The sequence below is a fragment of the Corvus kubaryi genome, unplaced genomic scaffold, assembly GCF_017639235.1.
Source record: "Corvus kubaryi isolate FWS band 111438036 unplaced genomic scaffold, C.kubaryi_AGA036_p1.0 split3-37296, whole genome shotgun sequence".
NCBI classification, from domain to species: domain Eukaryota; kingdom Metazoa; phylum Chordata; class Aves; order Passeriformes; family Corvidae; genus Corvus; species Corvus kubaryi.
Genome location: NW_024582086.1, coordinates 324456 through 348813, shown reverse-complemented (window position 1 = coordinate 348813; position 24358 = coordinate 324456). Strand labels below are relative to the sequence as shown.

At 39.7% G+C, this 24358-nt stretch overlaps 1 long non-coding RNA gene across 4 annotated transcripts in view; it reads left to right on the top strand.

Annotated features, from left to right (window-relative positions):
- Positions 1-856: 856 nt before the first annotated feature.
- Positions 857-24358, top strand: part of LOC121658407 — an 83294-nt gene continuing 59792 nt past the window's right edge. For 2 of the 4 annotated variants that reach the window (XR_006013950.1, XR_006013949.1), the window contains exon 1: positions 857-1045. This is a non-coding gene — a long non-coding RNA (uncharacterized LOC121658407). The remainder of the gene's footprint in view (positions 1046-24358) is intronic. The other 2 variants (XR_006013948.1, XR_006013947.1) reach the window with 2 other exon arrangements.

Genomic DNA, 24358 nt, shown 5'->3' with positions numbered 1-24358 from the left:
GAACAGTCAGAAGAATCTGAACTTCTTGCCATCAGGAAGACATAAGGGACCTAAAAGATGGGTGGGAATGGAAGCAGGTCACTGCTGAAGGATGTAGGAGAACCCCTCCATTGCCTTCCCAAGTGCCCTCATTCAGAGTAGTAGGTATGAGGACCTGGAACTCAAGGGTCAGGCAAATGATAGCGGAGATAGTGAAGGTCTATCTATGCGGGTGCACTAGAATCCAAATGCAGGAAGCAGGATCTTACAGGCTTGATGTCTCTCACCTGCAGTTGCATCAAGAACTCAGAGACCTCAGACACAGAGTATTCAAGATCCTGGGAAAAAATTATTTCCAAAACCAAAGTTCATTGACTGAAGATGACAGAGAATGAGCAGTTCAATCATTCAGCAAGTCTTTTGTGACCACGGTGCAAACTTGATAAATCAGGAATTAAAGTGAAAATTACCAACTGAAAATGAAGTTGGATGTACCTGGGAAGGAAGTACATCTGAAGCAGGGAATAACATTTCTCTCATCAATCAAGAAGATGAACAAAAGCTTGAGCATCATCATCAATCTGGACTAGCCAGGCATGGTTCAATTGATTAGAATTTTTCCTCTTTGTAGCTCTACCAACAATCATACTCAGTAACATTATGGGATCAAACATTTTGGAGTTTTAGAATCAAAAAGTGTGTTAGAGAAGTGAATGAAGTTCTCTTAAAGCCAGAATAAAATTCAGCAAATGGTTTAAGCTAAAGAAAAGCAATGTGGGAATCTGGGGAGTAAAAGAAAAAAAGCATCACAGATACTGAAGCATATGCTGTCATACTTAAAAAAAAAAAAAAAGGAGGAATATTGGAAGGAATGGGTTAAAAGTAGAAAACTGGTAGGAGGATTGAAAATATGCTCCAGTGACCTTGCAGCTGGAAATAACCCTTGATAAATCTGTGTGAAGAGCAGACTGGTGATTCTCTAGCAAGGACCAAGTTTAATGGTGTCTGCGTCTCTGCTTGTGCATCCCTTCCCGACTGCTGCTTCGGGGATCCCCCAGTTATCAAGGTAACAGAAATAAGTTTAATCTTTGTGTTTCAGCCATGGGTTTGTGGTTCTCCCAGCTGCCTTCCTGTGCCAACTCAGAATCACCAGAGAAGAAAGGCTCTGTTATTCATACTGCACTTCAAACCAAATCTCTGATCTGTTTTGAGTTTGTTCTGGCACAGACATGCTTACTGATGTTTACTAGTTGCTGAAATGAGGACTGATACTCTAAAGGAATGTTTCAAGATTATGAGGTGGTAATTACTGCTACATCTTCTCTGGCTTTACAAAGAAGAACCTCAAAATGTCTTTTGAGTAATGTAATGTAGGTTCAAACTGATTATTAAAACCTAGTTGATCCTCTAAGGCCCCCAAGAACAGAGAAAAACACTGCCTCTGATACTGGAAGACAGGTATTAGTACAGAATGTTGAGATGCATTTTACTGTCGCAGTTTGGTTTTACTATAGCAAACAAAATCTTTTTTTAATACATTTTATGTTTTGTGTTTACTAGTTTAATACCTGCCTTTCTAAAGCTGGTTTATCCACTGAGGTATTCAACCTAGGCTAGGTCCTCACAATGTGGGCTAAAAATTCCTGGAAAAAAGTCCCTAGATGCTGCAGTTATTTAGACAGTGGGGTTTTTTTCTTGACTCAGTATGAGCATGCTTTTTTGAGGCACTATTTATTTTTTTGCCAAACCAGACTTTATTTATTTCTATTCTTCAAGAAATGAAACTTTTCCCATTAATACATATGACCTGTTTTTGGGGGTGGGTTCTGGGTTCATTTTTCGGTTGTGGTTTAATTTTTTTTTTCCTGTTGCTGTTTATAGAATTACCTTTTACAGATGGTTATCATAAGGAGTTTTCAATGGTGCAATATCAGGAAAGCTTTTGACTGATAACACCTTTTAAAAGATTTTTTTTGGCCATTTCATTGAGGCAATTGAAGTTGATAGTAAAGTTTATTGGTGTTATTATATTGGTGGAAATGCTGGAAGCTTGTCCAAAGTTTCCTTTATTTCTTGTATGGTTTATAGCTGATGTTTAGATGTACTAAAAGGTCATCATCATCGTGAATTTGGTTTTTTGAAGCAGCTTCTTAGAATGGACTCATTTTCATCTCTTGTAGTTTTGTTTTGTTTTGAGGTTTTTGTTTTGTTTTTTGTTGTTTTGGTTTTTGATTTGGTTTGTTGTTTTTTGAGGTGTTTTTCCAAGCACTGTTTTTATTTCATGTAATGGCCACAGGTACCTTTAGGCTGTAGGTCTGGATATATTGTGGAGACTTCAGCTTCTGTGCTGACATTTGACCAGTACAGTTTCCTCTTTTGTCTTCTCCATTTTCAAAGTGTTTTTTGATGTGTTTTTCACAAATGAGACTTTTGAATTTAGCAACACATAGATCACAGCTAAATACCGAATATAATATTTTTAGGGATTATTTACTTTAAAAGCTTTGTATCAAATGATTCGTCTAAATCCAGATGCTTTTTCAACTTCCAACAAGTTAAGAAGGTTTTTTTAATCTCAAGATGTAAGAGAAAGTACATTAGTCCCAGAATACCCATTATAAGTAGTCACAGCTATCAAGTAACTCCACTGATGCTAAGAGGAATTTTGTTATGTCACTCAAGCAGGCAAATTTAGATGCCTTATTCAAAACAATAAAGATTTGAGGGGCACATTCTCTAATACTTAATTTTAAAACAACTTCGTTAAAAAAACAGAGACAGGAAAGATAAGAGGATCTTTTTGCTCCATGTGATTTTTTCTGCTGAGATTGTAATAATATTGCCTAAAAGTACAGCTTGGGATTGGAGACTCTGAAGCCCCATGGGGCTGGCTTGCACTCTTTGAATGATACAAAGAATATTGATGACTTTTTCACCTCTACAGTATGTTTTAAAGAAGGAAAGCATGTGGGTGTAGATTTATCTATATGACTAACTCCTTGCTGCAGGGAACACTTTCAGTTTCAGGATATATTTCTCGTGGTAAGTTTAAGACTTACTTATTAGCAGCATCATTCTCTGTTAATATTACACCAAAACAAGTTATAGAACAACTGTTACGGTATATTTTGTCACTCAAGCAGGCAAGTTTAGATGCCTTATTCAAAACAGCAAGGATCTGGGGGGGAACATTTTCTTAATATAAATATCAGCAGCTTCCCTTTTGCCAGAATAAACAAACTCAAACAACTATCGATTGTTTTTTCCCTCAGAGGACCCAGAAGGCTGAATGGCAATTAATATAAAAGCTCTCCAGAGTGGTCCCTGTGAATGGGGCTCTCCAAATACAGACCAGCACAAAACTTGTCTGTTGGGGAAGATGAAACAGGAAAGCCTTATAAATATGATTGCCTGACAAAAGATTTTGGGAATATGAAAACTACAGGCGACATCGAAATGAAAGCCACTTTTGAAATACCAAGTCTTAGTTACTGAACAACTGGAAAACAATGGTATGGCCGACTGAAGGTAATCCCCTCTTGATGGAACAATACCCTCTGCTTGCAGGCAGGTCCAAGGGTCAGAGCAGACCCTACTAGCTCAGCAGAAGGGGTCCAAAGAGTAGTTTTTAGAAGTTAAGATGTAACACTCTATGGTAATATAAGAACTCTTATAGGCTGTATGTAAATGCTATAGGATTTGTATCTTGTATTAGATTGGTTAGTGACAATTAGAATATTCAGTACAGAAGATGATTTATTGTATTGTAACCAATACTTCACCATTCCATTCCATTCCACTCTTACACACTCTTACTACTTCTTCTTCACTCTCATTCCTCTCGCTCTCTCTCTCTCTTACCCGCTTACTCTCTTGCTCTCCTGGGCCTGCTCAGAGCTGCCAGCTGCAGCTCTAAGCAGTGCCCCTATACCCACGCCCTTTGCAATAAACCGCATGTCCCAAGATCTCCTTATAGAGATCTCGTCACTGTCTTCGTCTACGCCCGGTCCAGACTGAACCCCAAAGCTCCTTACACTTGTCTCTGAGGACACTCTCTGTTAGGTAACAAAAACACTTGGGGTACTGAGGGTCTGGCAATATTGTGGACAGAAAGTTTTCTTTTCCTGCATTTACATTCCTGCACAACTCTGCAGTTCTGACAAAGAAATAATATCTGGTACTGACTTGTAAATCAGAACAGAAAAGTGATCTATGCTGAAAACAAGCTTTCAGAGAGGGTGTATCATCAAAGCAGGCATTTCATTTCACCATTCACGGAACCACATAAACACAAAATGGGTAAGGTTGGAAGGCACGACAGAGAGTTATCTGGTCCAACCTCTCTGCTCAAGCAGGGTCATCCTAAAGCACATGTCACAGGATTGTGAATATCTCCAATGAGGGAGACTCAACACCCTCTCTGGGCAACCTGTTCCAGTGTGCCATCATCCACACAGTAAAGTTCTTCCTCATATTCAGGTGGAACTTCTGTTCAGAAATATCAGTTTCTGCCTGTTGTACCTTGTCCCATTGCTTGGCACCACTGAGAAGAGCCTGGCTCCATCCCCTTGACCTCAGTGCTGGGGAAGGTTATGGAGCAGATCATCTGGAGTGTGATCATGCAGCACACACACAGGACAGCAAAGGGATCTGGCCTAGCCAGCATAGATTTAGAAAAGGCAGGTCCTGCTTCACCAACCTGATCTTCTTTTATGACCAACTGACCCACCTTGAGGATGAGGGAAAGTCTGTGGATGTGTACTTAAGCAAAGCATTTGATACTGTCTCCCATGGCATTTTCCTGGAAAAGCTGGCAGCCCATGACTTGGATAAGTGCACCCTTTAATTGACAAGGGTGGTCAGTCAAAGGTTGAACTTGATGATCTTAAAGGTCCTTTCCAACCTCAGTATTTCTGTGATTCTGTGACACCCTCCTTCTAGATACTTAAAAATATTGATAAGGTCCCCTCCCAGTTGTCTCTTCTTGAGGCTGAATAGGCCCAGCTCCCTCAGCCTTTCCTCATAAGAGAGATGCTCCAGTCCCTCAATCATCTTTGTCACCCTCTGCTGGACCAGCTCCAGGAGCTCCATGTCTGTCTTGTGCTGAGGTACCCAGAACTGGACACAGCACTCCAAATGCAGCATTACCAGGGCTGAGTAGAGGTGCAGGATCACCTCCCTCAACCTGCTGGCAATGCTCTTCCTAAGGCACCCCAGGATGTCATTGGCCTTGGTCACCAAGGCACTGCTGGCTCATGGAGAGCTTGTTGTCCAGCAGGACCCGCAGCTCCTCCACTGAGCTGCTTTCCAGCAGGTCATTCCCAGCCTGTGCTGGTTCCTGGGGCTGTTCCTCCCCAGGTGCAGGACCCTGCATTCGCCTTTTTTGAACCCTCATTTCTGACTGAAGAATGGCACCAAGGTCTCTCTCTTCAGCTAGCATAACAATCAGGAACTGAAGTGAACAAAACTGCACATATAATCAGCACTTTGCTGAAAATTATTTCATTGTCTTTGATTGCTTTAACTAAAATAATTCCTCTTTCTCACACATATCAGCTTTTAGTGATAAATATATTTTTAGTGATTTGTAAAATCATTATTTAATGTAATTTCTGATATTTGAGAAGGAACTTCCAACTAAAATAGTACCTTAGCCGTTAGATTTTTTTAAAGTTGTGTTTAAAAAAAATCTCTAGCTTCTGGATTTTTCACCCACTTACCAAAATATTTTTTATCTTCCACTCTGTAACCTATTAAATTATCTTTATCATGGAAGAACTTGAGTGAGAACTAGAAGACTAATTTTCTGATTGTCTTTTTTTAAAAAAGGTGAAAAAGAAATACCTAACCTTTTACAAGACATATTGAAAAAAATTAATATCTATTCCTTTAGAAATGAGAGTCTCCAAGCTATTATTTTTTCCCCAAGGTCAAGGTTTTTGTTATTCTTACCAAAAGTAGTGGAGAATATAGAAACAGAAAAAAAAAAAATTCACAGAGCACCTCTCTCTATCATTTGGTTTATGTTATCTGACTGAAAAATACATAATCATAATACCAAAATTAATACTAATAATAATACTACTAACAATAACAACAACAACAACAATAATAATAATAAATGAAAGCAAATTAAAAAGAGGTTAAAAATTAAAATTACTCTTGTATTTTAAAAAAATTAGTACAAATATTAAAATATGTTCTGCTTCAAATAGCACAAAATTGCAAAACAATTTCTACTTTCAAGTTTCTACATGGCAGTTAATTTTTTCCTTTTTCAATCAACTCTTTCATTTAAGCACTAGGAAGTAAATTTCAGGGAATAGTCTGTAATAAATGGGCAGCTAAGGAAAACAGATATATTAAGATACAGCAAAGTTCTACCATCTGGTAACTGATCCCCAAATAAAATATCATGCACAAATGTCACTACTGTTGTTTTACATTGAGGATCTTGGGGGTTTTAGGCCATTTCACTGAAGTAAAAGCTTTCAGAGAGTACTTTAGCTCTAGACCTTATCCAGATCAGATAGAACCTCTGAAAATAGTCTATGCATCATGCAAATATTGTACTTTATTGCTTTCTTTTCACTACAATATTTTTGGGGTGTGAGGGGGATGGGTAGTGGTGTTGCTATATTTAACAAGTTATCCAGATATCTAATTCCATACCTGCAATTGACTTGATAGTCTCATTTGTTGTAAGATGCCGCAACTGACTAAACTTATGTTACCTAGACCACAACCACCTAAACTTAAGCATAAGACTTGGCAAGTGTTTCTATCTTCATTTACTTGAGTAAAGAACACTATAACATTTACTAAGGTTTTTGTTGATGAGAAAGGTGACACCATGTACCTGTATGTGAAAGGAAGGAAGGTTGTATGATAATTTTGGGAGGTTTAAACATGTCTGTACATTTCCAGCAGCAAGTTTTACTGTAGGAAGGAATTCCTCTTTCATTGTCTCAAATTCTGTGGTATGGAAAACATTTATTTCTTTTTTTTTTTTTTTTTTAATCTTCATTAAAAAGACATTTATGCTCCCAGCAATAGTAATGAAAAATAGAAAGAAAAAAAGACAGGACTTATTTGCAGTGTCCTTTTCTGCTCTTTGCTTGTGGAAAGGGTACATTGTATAACAATGCACACGCTAAATGATAAATTGTTCAGCAAATAAACACTGCCCTCTGTGGGAGAAAAAGGTCCCTCATCTGCTGCAACTTTCTACAAGTTTTTCAAAGTGACACCATATATAGTGTCAAAATATTATCCCTGGCATGCTTATAAGAAGAAATGAGCATTCTTTTAGTGTAAAACTTCTGGCCTCATCTAAAACTATATGGCAAAGTTAATTATGGGTAATATCAGGAAGCAAAAGACAAAAAGGATAAAGGACTTTCTTTGATTTAAAAGGTAAGTTCTAAAAGAAGATTACACTGCAGCTCCAGCAACATAACCCTCTTATTTCCAGCCATGGCAAAATGGAAATTTTCTGAATGTTAACTTTTCCTGAATCTCAGCAAGACAGGGATTTTACACTAATTTTTTGTCTTCCCTTTTATCCCCACTACCCAAAGAAGAAATTTCAATAGTGATCTACACTGCAATATATTGGTGTCAGCTCTGATACACTCTTCTCACCAAAAAAAGCACAACAGAAGGAAAATTTAGCAAGACATAACAAGAGCCAGCAAGCTAACTCCTCGGTGCTCTAGAGGCCATAGGCTGTTTTTAGCAACAGCCAGAGAATCTGAAATTACCAATCTCCCTGTGTTCTAAACTAGTTTCAGTATGCATTGTTTTTCAGTAGAAAGAAGGTAATCATACAGTTTTTCTACCCATATTCTATGACAAGACACACACTTAAGGTTGAATCAAGGAAAAATATTTCTTACCACTGTGTAGCATGTGCTTTGGTTTGCAGAAGGCAAGGTCATGGCCTTGCTGTCTCCACCATTCTTGCCTTCAACCCACCTGAAACAATAGGGGCAATAGGTCAAAAGAGCATGCAGAGGTCCTGAAATGTCTCAGAGGGAATGTCATGTATTAATGCCATATGGCACCACTGCCCTGTTCACCAGGGAATGTCAGTCAGCAGGAATCTGAAGGCATATTTGCAAATAACTGTTACATTTTTACTGCCATTCAGGTGATACAGAACTTTTTTTAAAAAGTCAGCAAAGCCTGCCTACATATTTTAGGTGTATATCTACATGAATCTTATATGATGGTTATGAAGCATGATACGTTTATAACTAAGAAAGCTGACAGAAAGGACAGGCACAGGCAGACTAACATGAAAGAAAGTATGCTTCAGACCTTCACAGCACTTGTGAGCCCAAATCAGGAGCCCTTCATCCAGTTTTATGTCCCCAGGAAACAGAAAGACACTGCTACACTGAAGTGAGTCTAGCAGAGGGTTCCCTAAGGCAGCCAGGGCTGGTAGCACACAACAAACACGGTGGGACTGAACAGTATAACTGACCTGCATAAGGCAGCTGCTGAGGAATCTAAATATTAACTTCAACTACCTAATATATGGTGAGTTACAGAGAAAATTGGCCACACACTTTTTGGAGGTACAGAACAGAAGGATAAAGAGCAACAAGCACAAGTTATAGCACAAGAAATAAGGGGCTATAGGTAAATAGATACAAGGAACTAACTCTTCAGGGTAAACAAAGACTGGAGCTGAACATGAAGGCTGTGGGATCTCCATCATGGGAGACATTGAAAAACTTAATTGAGGTTCTCCTCAGTCTAAATCAGTCCATTACTGCGAATCACCATTGACATTCCTGAAAAAAATGGCCCAAGTAAGAAAAGGTCTTTCTGAAACTGCACAATTAAAAAAATAATGTGTTTACAGTATAAAGAAATTTCCACAAGAAGATGGTATTCCTGAAAAACTACAGCTTCTTTGACCTCCTAGGTTAAATAACATGGTCTCCTGGTCTCCTTTTCTTAATTACATACTTTTGCCATTTTGCACAAGATGCAGAACCAGTGTTTCAGATAGTTTTTAAATAACACCATTTGGATGTGTTTGCTCCTAATGTTACAAAAAGTGCATTTCCATGAGAAGGAGCTTTAAAGTAAGGTCTTAGAAGTTTTCCAGATTAATAAAAGGTCTCCTGACAGCTTGCTTCTTTCCAAGCATGTTTTCTCACAAGTGTTAGTAGTATTCATTTTAGCAGCACACTACTGTAGACTACTCTTCCCATGCATCAGGTTGCGCTTTCCAAGACAAAAGTGTGTGAACAAGCCATACAGTGCATAAACACTGAATCTGTGCAAAAAACCACCAGACACACCAAACACATGCTGTAGAAACATCCTTAAGTTAGAAGGACAAAATTCCTTCTGCTCTGGAAACTATGTGTTTGAATTTTCTTTGTTATAGCTTTTTATGGCATAAATATTATAAATAAAATAATTTTTTGGGGTTTTTTTAAAAAAATGAAATTAAATGAAATGAATAATTTTTTTTTTTTTTTTTTTAAACCAGGCAGCTAGCCAAAATTTTAATATTAAGTTCACTTACTTTTCTTCTGGATCTTTGTGACCTGGACACGGGCGTAATGACAGCTGTTAAGGAAATTTTCCTGTCTGGCAGTCACTCTCCCACCACCTGAGCTGGGACCGAGGCCGCTTCCCAGCTACACCCCCCACACTCACGCAGTCACACCAGGTTTCCTTATGGCATTGACCCCAGGTTTCCCATCCCAGAGCAAGAACCTCTTGGTGCAATAACTAAATAACAAACTAACAGCTCGAGCTGGTGCCTCTGAGGAGGGACTCAGAACAAAGGAACTCCTGGGCTTTTATCCCCTCACCAGTCTGAGTGTGGGAAGGTCTGGGATCATCAGCTCCTGCCGTGTCTCAGTGTCCGGTCCCCTGGCTGGGCCACAGGTCCCTGGGCCCTTGTTGTGCCGAGGGTCAGCTCTTCATGGCCTCTTTGCCAGAGCTCAACCTGCAGCTCCCACTGCAGCTGCACCACAAGCTACCTCAGTGAATGTGCTCCTCAACAGTAATCTTCTTTTTCTTCCCCAAAGGATGAAACTCTGCATTGCTTATCACCAGAGAGGTTCACAGAGAAATTAGTTAGGAACTTCCCAACTAAATTAATAAATTACACTATTAGACTTCAGGAGAAAAATCACCGTATTACCTGGCTTGCTGCAATTGAACCAGAATTTAGCAGACTGTATAGTTTCCTGCTCAACTGGAACAAATTTTAGTTCTCTGATTTATGTCTGAAAGGGTAGAAAGCTACAAATTTAATGAGAAATTATAGGTCCAGTCCTCTTGTCAGTAAGAGTCCTCTTATTGGTAAGTCATCTTGTCTTTTTTATGTCAAATTTTGTATCTCAATTAAGTCAAGAAAGTAGTTTCTTTCTTCATGGATTCCCTCAGCTGATTACACTAAAAAAGACATCCTATCTCAAGAGTCAGGAGGTAATCTAAGGGAGGATTTCTCTATGAATCTCTTCTGGAAGTGTTCTTCTGGTCCTAGTTATACTTATGTAGAAAAGCTGTGACATAGCATTTGTAGTTGTTGGTATGTTTTCTTAAGCTCCTCTGTAAGTGACAGGGTTGATCAGTGGACTGTACAAGATGTGAAACAACCGCCAAAGGCAGCTCCTGTGGGTTGTGTGGTGTTACGTCTCTCACTCTGCTAGCGGATAAACTGTTTCAATACAGGTTTTCCTATTTTAAGATAAATATTGCACAAAAATCTAGTCTAGAAGAATAGAATGGTCAACAATAAAAATACCAGACTGTGTGTTTGCACAGCTTTATATCTAAAAAATTTCAGCTATTCCCTTCACTTCTACTGAGAGCTGCATAGCTAATAAGTCCTTATCATGCATCTCTAATCTAGGGAAAATTATTACTTTAGAAATTGTATGGCATGGCATCTTTCAGAGGATGTCAAATTGCTAAAGATTCAGCAAAACATTAAAAGGGTTGTTCCATATTTTTTCAGTGTGGATGTAAAACTGTTCATCACAGAGGTTTACAAAGCATTTCAGGAGATTCTTTGAGTTTGCTATCAATACTTATCATCCCTGAGAACTGCCCCCTGTCTTTACTACTTTGCTAAGTGAATGAGGCAAGAAAGGGGGCAACCTCACCTAGAGGGAGTTTAAGTTCTTGTTGCCATGGTAACACTGCTGCATGTTAGGAAGCTTTTCTGAATATTTTGACTTGTTTTATATCCTTGCCTATGCTCAATAGATCTTTAGTGCTCACACGTTTAATTCACCTGACAAAAGCTTCTTTTTAATAAAGCCCTGCTGCTATTATTATTATTACTATTGCTGTTGTTGTCATTTTATTGTTGTTGGTGGTGGTTTTGTTACTGTTGATATTAATACTAATATTATTATCTAGTTCAAAATCTTTCCTTGCCCAGAGGGAGACATCTTCTATGTCAGCAAAGCTTCATGGTAACTTCCTTCCCCATCTTGGGCAGGAGCAACAGGGTCCCAACAGGTTTTAATCCTTACCATTTTCTTGCAACTATCCTGCATTTTCACAGTTTTTCCTCTTGCACCCATGATGGCTCATATATAAGAAAGATTTGGACAAAAAGAAAGACCAGGAGTATCTACACAGTCACAGGCCAATGCTCAGGAAGGCTTCAGGGCTCAGAGTCAGGTGTTGTAAATCCTGAGGGCAGTTTCCCCAAGTAATCCTGACACATCCACTTATACTTTGTGTCTCAATTTCCTCCTGGGTCACCCGGAGGTGAGAGCTGGTCTAAGCAAGTACAGTGACAAGTACCGCTTCACTTTTAGCAATTACAACCATCCTGTGGGATAATATGCACATCTTTAACCTGGACCCAGCCAAAACTTAGGACTTCTGCAGTGTAACAGTTCATAATCCATTCAGAGATCTTCAGCAGTCAGAACCAAAACCTAAGAACACCAAATTTTAACTTTTTAAAGCATGCACATTTGAAATACCCCAGATTTCAGGAATTATTTTTTCCACTAAGTGAGTAGAGTTGTACCAACAGTGTAACATCTGTCTCTGTAAACTCTCTGTGCCACATTTTTTTCATCTTTAAAACAGAGATCATGCTTCTTCTGCATCCCTGACGTGTGTTGAGATGTCTGGACAGGCAGTGCCAGAGGAAAGAAATCAAGACAAGGTTAATGAGGAGAAGAACTTCTTTTATTTAACAAATTCAAGTGGTTTCAAAATAGCAGATATGCTACTAAAAGCCTTTATTTAAATCCCTTACAGAATTATTAGCATTTCTTATGAATGCATATAACTTTAGCTCTTTCCCTTTTTGGCACAATTCTCATTATTGAAATACTCCTGAAACATAAAGTAGCATATATGTACCATCATTGTTGTGGTATTTTGAATTTGGTGTCATTCTTCTGTTCGTTGTTTGTTTACAAACAACCATGGAAACAAAAGTCTCCAATGCCTAATAAAAGTCCTAACCATAAACATCCTCAAAAAACCATTTTCATAGAGAAGTAAACACCAGGATTTTAAAAGCCTTAAATCATTGGAGCGAAAATGTAAGCATCTACTTAGAGCTCCAGTATTGTAGTAGCCTGTAAGTTGAGCAGAGTAATGCTTTGTGCCATGACAAAAGGAGAAGAGGGTAGCTGTGTTTCTGCTGAAAAAGTAATTTCAGCCCTGCAAAGATTTACTGATCATACTGCTTGTCACTGCTCCAAGAGGTCTAGACAGATATCACTGTTTTATTTTAAATGTAAATGAATAAATAAATATTGACATAAACACCTTTATATCATTTTCTAGTGTTCTTTTCTAATATAACAGGTGTCTTGTTTTCTTCTTAAACTGCAGCAGAGACCTCAGAAACCCTCAATAACGACTTGGCAATCTCAGGATTATCTAAGTTATTCAGAGACATCAGTAAATACAGTACTGCTCAGCCTGCACTGCATATGGTTGTCTTTCCTGCTATTGCAGGCTCAGTCTCTATATTCAAATTCAGCATTAGTTAGAAACCATTTCAGATCCCTTCTGTGCATCCTACAATAGACACAGCCCCAGCACTCTCAAAAAAGATCAGTGCTGCCATCCTCTGTTCTGTATCATCTGTTTATTCAAAGAGACAGGCACTGGGAAGGTTCCTTACAGTAACAGGGCAACCTGGTCCTGAGCACAGTGAAGAACAAAAGAGAGTTCACATTCTGTTTGATTAATTAACTCCCAAATGACACACAAATGACAGAACAATAGCTTACAAGGAAGAAAAGATGGGGATATTGTAATTGATGTTTAGAGCTCTCTTTACCTCATGTTTAATTTACACTTTTCGTCACTGCAGTCTCTGGCCAGGGCAAATCAGTAGTCTAATTACTTTCTGCTCATTAATATAATTCTAAAATTATCAAAGATCCCTGGTAATAGCACTGTTGGTCTTTTTTGTTTTGTTTTGTCTTAGGAGGGGATGTTGCTTTTTTGTCTTGCAGATGGATCAGTGTATGATATTGAAACTCCATTTCTATGATAAGAGCAGCTGGGGGTTTGCAAGTGGTACTGCAATTATATGACAAAACACACTGATCATAAAACTAATGTACACTTACCCCACCTTTAAACTAATTCAAATGCAGTTTATTTGTCTATGCAACAGTTAATTTTATAAGTAACACATCATCTCCCTATGCCATTCTAATGTAATCTGATAACCTCTCCTCCTAAACAACACAAAAAGTCCAAGTAAGCATTGTATTGGGTGTTCCTGCTGATCTAAATGAAAATAAAGCATGTCTGTGCATAAGATCATGGGACAGTGCTGATGATCTATCTACGCACAAAGTTAATGTAAAGAATTGGCAATATAAGGTGATGATTCACAGTTCTGTTCTAGAGGCAGTTTGTTCAGTGTCTTCATCAGTGATGTGGATATAGGGACTAGAAACACACAAATTGGCTGATGACACCAAACTGTGAGGTGTTGACTCTCCCAAGAGACCTTCCAGGATATCTAGCTAGATTGGAGCATTAAGCAATCACCAGTGGCATGAAATTTAGCAAGACCAAATGTGGGATTCTGCACTTTAGGTGGGCTAACTCTGGACACAAGTACAAACTGGGAGAGTGGCTGGAGATCAGCCCTGCAGAACAGGATCTGGGGTGCTGGTTGGCAGCAGGATCACTGTGAGCCAGCAGTGTGCCTGGGGCAGCCAAGAGGGCAAACTGCGTCCTGGGAGGCATCAAACACAGCACAGCCAGGCAGTCAGAGAGAAGATTATCCTGCTGTATTCAGCACTGGTGTGGCCTGAGTTGACTGTTGTGTCTGTGCTGGGTCACTCCGTTTGAGAAGGACGTGCTGGCCCTTGATTGTATCCAGAGGAGGGCACCAAAGCTGAGGAAAGGGCTGGGTACTGTGTCCTGTAAGGAGTGGCTGAGGACCCTGGACTGGTCTCATTTGCAGAAATGGAGGCTGAGGCTGACCTCACTGCTCTCCACAGATTCCTGAGGAAGGGGAGTAGAGAGGGAGGTGCTGAGATCTTTCCTCTAGGATCCAGTAATAGGGCATGTAGAAATGGATCAAAGCTGTATCAGGGGTGGTTTGTAATGGACATTACTGAAAGGGTGATCAAACACTGGAAGAGACTATCTAGAGAGGTGGTCAAAGCCCTATCTATGTCTGTTGGTGTTCAAGAGACATTTGGTCAATGCCCTTAATACCATGCTTTAACTTTTGGTTGACTCTGAGTGACTGGACAGTTGTAATGGATGATTATTGCAGGCCCCTTCCAACTTGAATATTTCATTCGTGGTGACTTGACCCTGGATGGATCCCAAGCCCACAAAAGCCATGCTATTACTCCCCTCCCCAGCTGGACAGGAGAGAGGAAAATAAAACAAAAAGTTATGAGTTGAGATAAAGACAGTGAGACAGTGAGAGATCATTCACCAATTACTGTCCAGGACAAAATAGACCCAACTTAGGGAAATTAGTTGAATTTATTACCAATCAAAACCAAAGCAGGATAATGAGAAGTAAAACAAATCTCTAAAATACCTCTCTCCACTCATCCCTACTTCCCAGGCTTAACTTTATTCATGATTCCCTACCTCCTCCCTCCAGCAGGACAGGGAGATAGGGACGAGGGATTATGGTCAGTTCATCTCAGGTTGTTTCCACTGCTACTACTTCCTCAAGGTGAGGACTCCTTCCCCTGCTCCAGCATGCTCCCTACAGTCTTCCATCAACTTCCCAATGTTAGTCCTTCCATGTGTTACAGTTCTTCATGAGCTGCTCCAGTGTGGGTCCCTTTCTATGGATGCAGTCCTTCAGGAACAGGCTGCTCCAGCATAGGTCCCCCATGGGTCACAAGCCCTACCAGTAAATCTGCTCCAGTGTGGGCTTCCCAGAGATCAAAGCCTTCTTTCAGGCATCCACTGTGATCTTCCATGGGCCACAGGTGGATCTTTTCTTCACTATGGACCCCCATGGGCTGCAGGGTCACATTCTGCCTCACCATGGTCTGCACCACGGGCTTAAGGGGAATCTCAGCTCTGGCACCTGAAGCACCTCCTCCCCGCCTTCTTCACTGGCATTGGTGTCTGCAGAGCTGTTCTTCCCACATATTCTCACTATTCTCTTCTGTGAGTGCCATTACTTCTGCACAGTAGCATATTTTTTTTCCTTCTCTAATATGTTACCTTAGACTAGCTACCACAGTTGCTGATGGATTTGATCTTGGCCAGCAATGACTTCAGCTTGGAGCCAGCTGGCCTTGACTCTGTGGGACATGGGGGAACCTTCCAGCAGCTTCGCACAGAAACCATCTCTGTAGCCCTCTCCCCCACTGCCAGAATCTTGTCATGAGACACTACTGTCAATACACTATTCCATTCTCTTCTCTTCTCTTCCTCTTCCCTTCCTCTTCTCTTCATTACACCTCTTCGTTACTGTAACCTCTCTTAAGGGTGTGACATGAGTGCAGAATGTATTTGTCTTATATAACATTGATAACACAGCTGTTCTAGTAACAAACACAGTTTGGTAAACCTGAATGCAGATCAGATTTTTTAGTACTCAATGTTCTTCCTGAACTTCCCTACTTGACACACATTTAGGTCCTTTATAGCACAGATGTCACACTAGGAAAGTTTTTTAAACACCTGCATCTGTGATCCTAAGACATTCTCAACCACCGAGGAAATTACAGGATCTGCATCTGAAGTTTCAATGCTCCCATTTTATTAGCAAGGAGACTTTCTTCTTCTTTTGTGTTCCTAGAAAAGGATATGTAGATACCTTGGTGCCTTTTCAAGGCCAAGCAGAAACAGTCCAAGTTAGACAAAAGCTTCATGAAATTTTATTAATAAGTAAAACCTCTCTGTTTCTTTTATGTTATCAATATCACACCAGAGAAAAATCTGCAAAGCTGCAGCTGAGACTTCTACATCACAGAATCAACTCCTAGTGCAAAAACTTACATTTCTTTTAAAGAAAGTGCTCACTGGCTTCTTTATACATTTTCACCTGTAATGTTGAATTAGGGAGAAAAGATATTCATTCTAAAGATTTCTTATTACAGTTAGTCCCAATGCAAAGGTACAGTGCATAGCACAGGAGGGCTATACTCTATCTGAAGCTTAACTGATAAAAAATTAAGTCAGAAAGAGAACTAGAAGGACTAGACAGACTAAGACTCCTTTTAGCACTCCAGAGTTTAAATTGTTCAGAGTGATCAGTGAAGAATCATCCTCTTCCTATACAGAATTTTGATATGTTGATTTGAGATCTGAAGGTCCTTGAAACTAGCATTGACACGATGAACTTTCACTGGAAAAATGCAGACTTGGCTATTGTAAGAAATCTCCTCTGATAAAGGAAAATATTATGCCTTCTAGCTTTATAGATTATCTACTCAGGCTAGAGCACTCACTGAGTTGTACAAGAGGTTGCCTATAAATGTCTTTTTTTGCAGAATGGCATATAATCAATTAACTTCTGGTTACAAGACTCTTCTCATCTGCCTCTGTTACTCCATATCCCTATGGTAAACCAAAAATTTCACAACTATCCATTCATTAACAGGTGTCCTAAGAGAAGAGTGTGACTGCAAAAGAAGCATCAGTGCTTCCTGCTTCCTTTGCTTAAAATTATTGTGCTACCTGTTTCTTTTGCTGAAAACAATTATGCTTCATTTTCTCCTGTACTTGAACTTCATTCTGCATCATTTTTTATTCTGATGGATATTTTTCTCTTGCCTACAGGCTAGAAAATATCTTTCTTAATTACTCTGTGTGACCTTGATCCAGAATTTTATTACCAAATTAATAGATTTACTAAATTAATAATTACTAAATTACTAACTTGATTGCTAACCACTTTTGTTCCATAAGAATGTGGAGGAAAGCCCTTAAATTGACTTATTTTTTATAGTCATGAATTTTATAACAGCAGTTTTAAAATTGCACTCACAGAAGGAATATGTTTATGAATGTCAACAATCTTCCTAAACAGTTGCCCTACTTTTCATACAAAAGTACTCAGAATATTTCCACAGATCATGCAAAAGTCCTGTTTAACCACTTGTGAAGGACTTTATTACACTGAGAACAAGTTTTACAACAATGTTTAAGAGCTGCCTCAAATCTTCATCCATGGTATTAGGGAAGAGCTGGTACTGTCAGCAATGTACCCTGACATCTCACTGATACTTAGAGAGCATTTTAGTGCCACATTTTAAAAAGTGCTTGAAGATATGCAGGTAGGCATGGTGTGGGATTTTCACTACATGACCGTATGTCTTTGAAATCAAGGGCCAAGATACACCCACACTCTGCTGGGCTGGAAAACTCTCTAGATACCTCCTTGCCATTGTTAATGTTATAATTTAAATTGTTATGTTGCATTTAAATTCTGACTCCCTGACAACTGAAGAGGAGCCATTATTGTCAATTTTTGAATTTCAGATTAAATTGTAAAAATTAATGGGAATTACATCTTCCTTGCCTTATCTGAATATCTCTGTCTGTGGGCAAAAATCAAATGTGATCCTTCAGTATATGGTACATATCATTTTTCTTATTGCAGGGCTGAGGAGCTCAGCCATATGAGAGTGCTTCTATGCTTTTACCACCAGACAGAGTAGGACACAGCTCATGCCTTGAAGATAATCAAATTAGGCAAACCAGATGATAATGCTTTAATATCAAGTCTGAAGTAGGATTATAGTTTCACGGAGAAGGAAAGGAAAGGCCACAGTATTTTTGTAAGGTGATAGCAGAGACCTGGGACTAATATATCAGTTTCTTCAGAATATCAGACCAATGCTTTAGCCATAAACAAAAGATAGAGAATGTCCGAGGAACAGTATCCTTTTACCACAGCACAGACTTTTAAAATTTATTTCTTTATTTTTAAATCTGTCTTGAGCTTCTGTCTTTGATTTACTCAGGTAAAATGAAAGGAGAAAATTAGGAAGTTGGAAGTCTTGAGCAAAATATCCACCTGGATGTCAGGACTGAATACTCCCTTTCACAATCTTCAGTGTTAAACTCAGTTATTCTTATCACCTCTAATTCCTAAGGAAGGTATCTGAATAATGCCTTATTGAGATTTTTAGGTGTACTTAAGGAGAATCTAACCAGATTTGGCTAGATTAACTTTTTTTACTTATAGAACTCTTCAGCACCATGGAAAAACTGTTGAGAAACAGTTCCTGTTTGTTCCTTCAGAGTCTTTAGTTAACAAAGCAAAAGGACAGTGAAAAAGAACATTTGAGAAGACCAGAATGAAAAATAAGCAATCTATCTATATTTATCTGTAGTAAAATACAGACAGCTTCATAATCACTGAAGCATGCCCATAGACACATAAGAGCCATCAAAAGCTCAGTGCTTCAAACTTGAGGGCGGAGACTAAACTGTAAAATTCAGCCACTTGCTAAGACTTTATGAAAACAGACCTGTGGTTTCAGCCTTATAGCTGTCTTCTTCACTATTGCACAGCTGAAGGCATAAAAATACACTCAGCTTGGAGCAGAAAAGGACGATGTGCACTGAAAAGCCAGTGAGGTTCCCTCCAGCTGTAGTGAAGCACAGAGGTTCCTTTGAAGTGAACCTGTCTGTTAATGCCTAGACTTGGCTTAATAAAGAATTTGCAGAACTTATCATTAAGAACAATCTGTTCTTAACAGCTCTTCAATCATTTAGAAATGTACTCGATATTTCAGAAAAACAACAGCAGTATGCTAGTCTGTGACAATCAGTGAGTAAAACTGGCTATTATTAATGAATCTAATTTCACCGTTTGGGGGGTGGGTAAATGCCTATGTTACTGGGTGGGTAAATGCAGATTTTACCTCACATATGTGAGAATGATATATATCACACCTGAGGCAGAAGAGCCCTGGAGCTAGAGTTTTATTCCCTCTCACCTACCTCAAAAGCAAGCCAGCAGAAAGTTCTTAACATTTCCAGATGTGACACCTAAGTTTTATTCAGCTCTTTTTTTCTCCAGTTTTAGAAAACCCCATGTTACATGATTTATAACACTCACATTAATAAATCCTAAGACAAATCTGGATCTAGAGTTATTAAAAAAGAAATGTTTGGGGTTTTTTTGAAGAAAATGTCCCATCAGTTTTTATGCAAATTAATAAGGATTACTGAAACTGTTCGGTCCTCACCAAGGACAGTCATCAATTACCTTCCACTGTTCTAAGAACAGTTTAAATTTGACTAAAAAAACCCACTAACTTTCTTTTTTAATTATAAATATACATTATGCTTAGTTGCATTCCCACTCAAAACTGAATAAAATGGGAGGAGAAAATGAAACACTCAACCAAATTATTATTAGAGCACTGAGCTTACCAGTGCACTTAGCTCTTCCAAACAAAAACCAAAAACTGCCTTAAAACCAACTGCTGATGGGCAGAAACATCTTTTACAAACAGAAGCCATGGTCCCATCATGAGAGGCACGCAGGTAGATCACACTGGCTGTGGATGTTCAACTGACTTCAAGGGAGCCACATGTGACAGTAACTGCTACAGTAGTTACTTTGAAATTCAGTACCAAATTTTTATCTGAAAAGACACATCTACTGGTTTCATCTTGAAAGGACAGGTCTTTCTGACAAGATCTATGGAGAAAAATCAGTTTATTTCTTTTGTTGACGCAACATTAGTGAATTATTAAATGCTCCAGGAAATTAAATATGTTAATTTAAACTACAATTAAGAACATAAATAAAGCAAGTTATGTTTTGCAAATGAAAATAAATTCTTAGGTTAAGAGTCCTTATTTCCCAGCTTCTAAGGAAATGTTATCAACAAAGCAAAGCAAATAACAAAACCTTAGTTATTTTCTAAACACTTGCAACTGTGCCTTCAAAGGGAGCTAAATTACATTGCCATTAAATTTTAAGGACTCTTCCTTAAGGAAGGAAAAGATCTGTAGTTCCTTTAGCTGGAGTTTTGCCAATTCTTAATGTGATTACAGTACTAAATGCAGGGGGGGAAATAATTTTAAAGAAATGCAATGCATTAAAGTTTATAGGAAACACTAAAAGGATATGTACAAAAAATTTTGTTGATTATTTGCACACATATCTGAAATGAATAGTTATCAACATAAGTCTTCCTTTGGAACTAAATAAAGGTTTAATAAATGTGCATATTTGTATTTTTAAAGATGAAGTCATGCGGCAAACCTGCATAAGCTGATAAAAGTCTTGGGGTTTTGTGAACTCTGAAAAATGAAACAGTAAGTATTTCTTCCAATTAAATGCTGAAGCCTGCTTCAGCACTGATTATTTCTGTCACACACTGGGAAATCATAAAAAATGAAGAAGTATTGGTTACGAAAGTTCTAGAAAAGGAAAATGAAAAGAGGCATAAATTTTAAAGAAATGTTTACTTGTGAAACAAACTTCAGAAGTGCCTTAAAGAATCTGAGTTTGCTTTTTAAGTTTTCACTTAATATTTTTCTGTGAAAAGAATATAAGAAACTTCAAAGGAAATATATCTTAGTAAATTTAGAGTGAGTTAAGTTCTTGCATATGACATTCACATTTATGTTGGTATATACCAATATACATTGGTATATTTTATGCATAGGGCTGGGGAAGATATACAAACAAGTATATAGAAGAAACAAGTATCAACTCCCATAGTGCTCAGCAATTGCTGTATCACTGAAACTGTAGTAAAACAGCTCAAGCGGCAAGAAGCAAACCAATCATCTGTTTCCTGTAAATATACAGAAGTGCCTGCTGCGTAAAAATTTTTTTTGAAAGTCTGAGGAAGAGGGAAGAAAGGTGGATTTCAGAACAAGGATATGTAAAAAAACTTATAAAAGGTCTAGAGATCATGGAAAGTTCAGGAGAATAAGAAAATCAAGGCTGCAGGATGAAAAAAGTACAATAAATGTTTTCATGTCCTTTAGAGTAGAAAGGACAGAATTTAATAAAAATGGATGTGTGATGGTTCAATATAAATTGAATATAGTTGTGCAAAAATTACTAACAAAACCTCTGTAATATAATAAAAAAATTAATATGGAATCTAGTTGCTGTTTAAAAAAAAAGTGCAATATCGGGACAGAATTACTTACACAACTCATAATAGCTATATAAGCTATTTCTCTATTAATTTTTTTTCCTGCAGAGCATTATCTTTATTCTAAAGGTGAGATGTTGTCGTGGTTTGACGCTGGCCCAACGCCAGGCACCCAGGAGAGCCGCTCGCTCACCCTTCCCTGCCACAGCCGAGCAGAGGAGGGAAAAGGAAAGAAAATTAACAAATGCTTCATGAGCGAGATAAGGACCGGGAGAAACACTTCAAGGGTGAAACAGGCTCAACTTAAGCTGTACAGTGAATTTATGACTAACAGAATCAGAGGAGGATAATGAGAATAAAATAAGCCCTTAGAACACCTTTTTTCCCCCAGCCCCTCCCTCCTTCCCACATGCAGGGAGACAGGACATGGGGGCTTGGTCAGTCCATCACCGAGATTCCCTTCCGCTGCTCCGGGAGAGGAGTCTTCCCCTGTGAGGCCGTGGGTCCCTCCCACGGGAGACAGTTCTCCTGAACTTCCCTGGCGTGGGTCCGCTCTCAGGAGCAGCAGCCCCACCGCCCCTGCTGCAGCCTGAGCCCCTCCCACGGGCCCACAGCCCTCCCAAACTGCAGCGCCGGGGCTCTCTCTTCCCACGGGGTGCAGCCCTCCAAGGCCAGGCTGCTCCCGCCTGGAAGCAGGGCCCTCTCTCTGCACCGGGTCTCCCGCTGGATCACAGCCCCCTCCAGGCATCCACCCGCTCCGGCACGGGCACCTCGCCACGGGCTGCGGGTGGATCTCTGCATCCCCCGTGGATCCATGGGCTGCAGGGGCACAGCGGCTTCACCATGGGCTGCACCACGGCCTGCAGAGGAACCTCGGCTCCGGCTCCTGGAGCACCTCCTGCCCCTGCTTCTCCACTGACCCTGGTGTTGCCGTGTTGTTTCCCTCACGTGTTCTCACCTCCTCCTCTTCTCTGGCTGGAATCCAAAATCTTGTGACTTTGCTTTGATTTTCTTCTTAGATATGTCATCACAGAGGTGTTACCAACCTCTCTCACTGGCCCAGTTTTGGCCAGCAGCATGTCCACCTTCAGAGCCATCAGCATTGGCTCTGCCAGCCATGGTGGGAAGCTTCCAGCAGCTTCCTCACAGGAGGCATCTTTGTGTCCCCCCTGCTGCCTAAAACCAGGCCGTGCCAATCCAATACAGACGTCAAGGTACAGAGATATTAAATATGAAAATTAGCATGTGTAGCACTAAAGAACCCCCTAAAATTAGTCATGTGGGACGGCTTTAAACAAGTATTTAATTTAGCAACAGAGAGCTTGTACAATCTGATCTCCAGCACATATATGAAAATATAACTGAAAATTCCTATTTATTAGGGGGCTGAGGGGGAGTGGGAGGGAAGTATCTAGGAAAAGAAGCAGTTGACTAAAAGACACAAGTTGGAATCCAAGGTATGCCATGCTCTGCCCCCTGTGCTTACAATTAAATTTCTACTGTGGATTTGATTTACTTTGTGGGAAAAAACAAACAAACAAACAAACCAACCAACAACAACAAAAAAAAACTCTGAATGGCTGATATCTGAAAAAGAAACGTCAGTCTCCCAAGTCAGCATCCTCCTGCTAGGTGTCACCTTCTAGAAGAGAGTTAGATCTATGTCAAAAGATTTTCTCCTGCCAAATGCCAAATGTTAATCCTACAGAGAGATCAAGTCAAGTAAAAAGTTTGACCAGATGTCAGGCTCTAGCCATTGCATTCTTTCTAGAAGAAAACAAGAAATAGACTCATTAAGATTGCAGGAATGATTTCCAGTGTGACAAGGAGATGTTTTTCAAAAGACTAACTAATGTAAGAAATGGGCTGCTCCTAGTTCAGAGACACAGCACAAAAAAACTGCTAAGCTTAAATATTTATCTTTATCTATCTAAATATCTGTGTGTCTAGATATTACAACTGGAGATGGGGTCAGCAGCTCTGACCCAGGAAGAGTTGACCAGTCCGGGGAGATGGTCCCAAAAGGAATCGCCTTCCCGAGGTCTGGTGTCTTCCCCAGCTGCTGGCTGAGGGGCCCTTGCAGAGACTGTCAGCTCTTTAGTGATATCAGCTCGTGATTCCAGCTCAGCTCTGCAGGGCAGCCTCCAGGCCAAGCCAGACCAGAGAAAGAGACAAGAGGCTCGTGTGGCTGGTTCCGCACGAAGGGAGCTTTATTGTGGGTCCCCTCCGGCGAAGGGAGGCCAGGGACGAGAGCTCTCTCTGTCCCACAGGGGCAGAGGACTTGCTCTTATAGGGATACAGGGGGTGGGTGAAGGCCAATGGGTTACAAAGGATCTGCGTAGGGTCTCCTAAAGGATTGTGGGTCTGTCTTTTCTCGCCTTGACCAAAAAAGTGGTTGCCTTTCCAGGGAGTCCTGCTGGGCAATTGCGAAATCTCAGCAGAGATCCCTCCAGGGCAGCAGCTGGGCACACCCCACATCTAGATAGATAGATAGGTAGAGCCTTTGTTTGTACTTACAAACCGATGGCTAACACCTGGATTTTCAGACAAGTGCCTTCCTTACATTAACAGAGAAGTTCATGTCTGAAGAGTGGTTATTAAACTAAGAGGGAGAAAAATACATGACTGACATACTTTTCTAGGAATGAAAAGTTTCCAGTTTGCCATGAAAGCTGATTCACAAACTCAGGCTTTTAGAATTTTACTTTCAGGGAATTTGTTATTGTTAACTCACTCCAACATGTTCATATCCCACCAGAGCATAGTTGTTACCGTACTTTGTGGATAAGAGTGGTCGTAGCCAATGATGATGGACTACAATTCTATTTAGCTTCAGA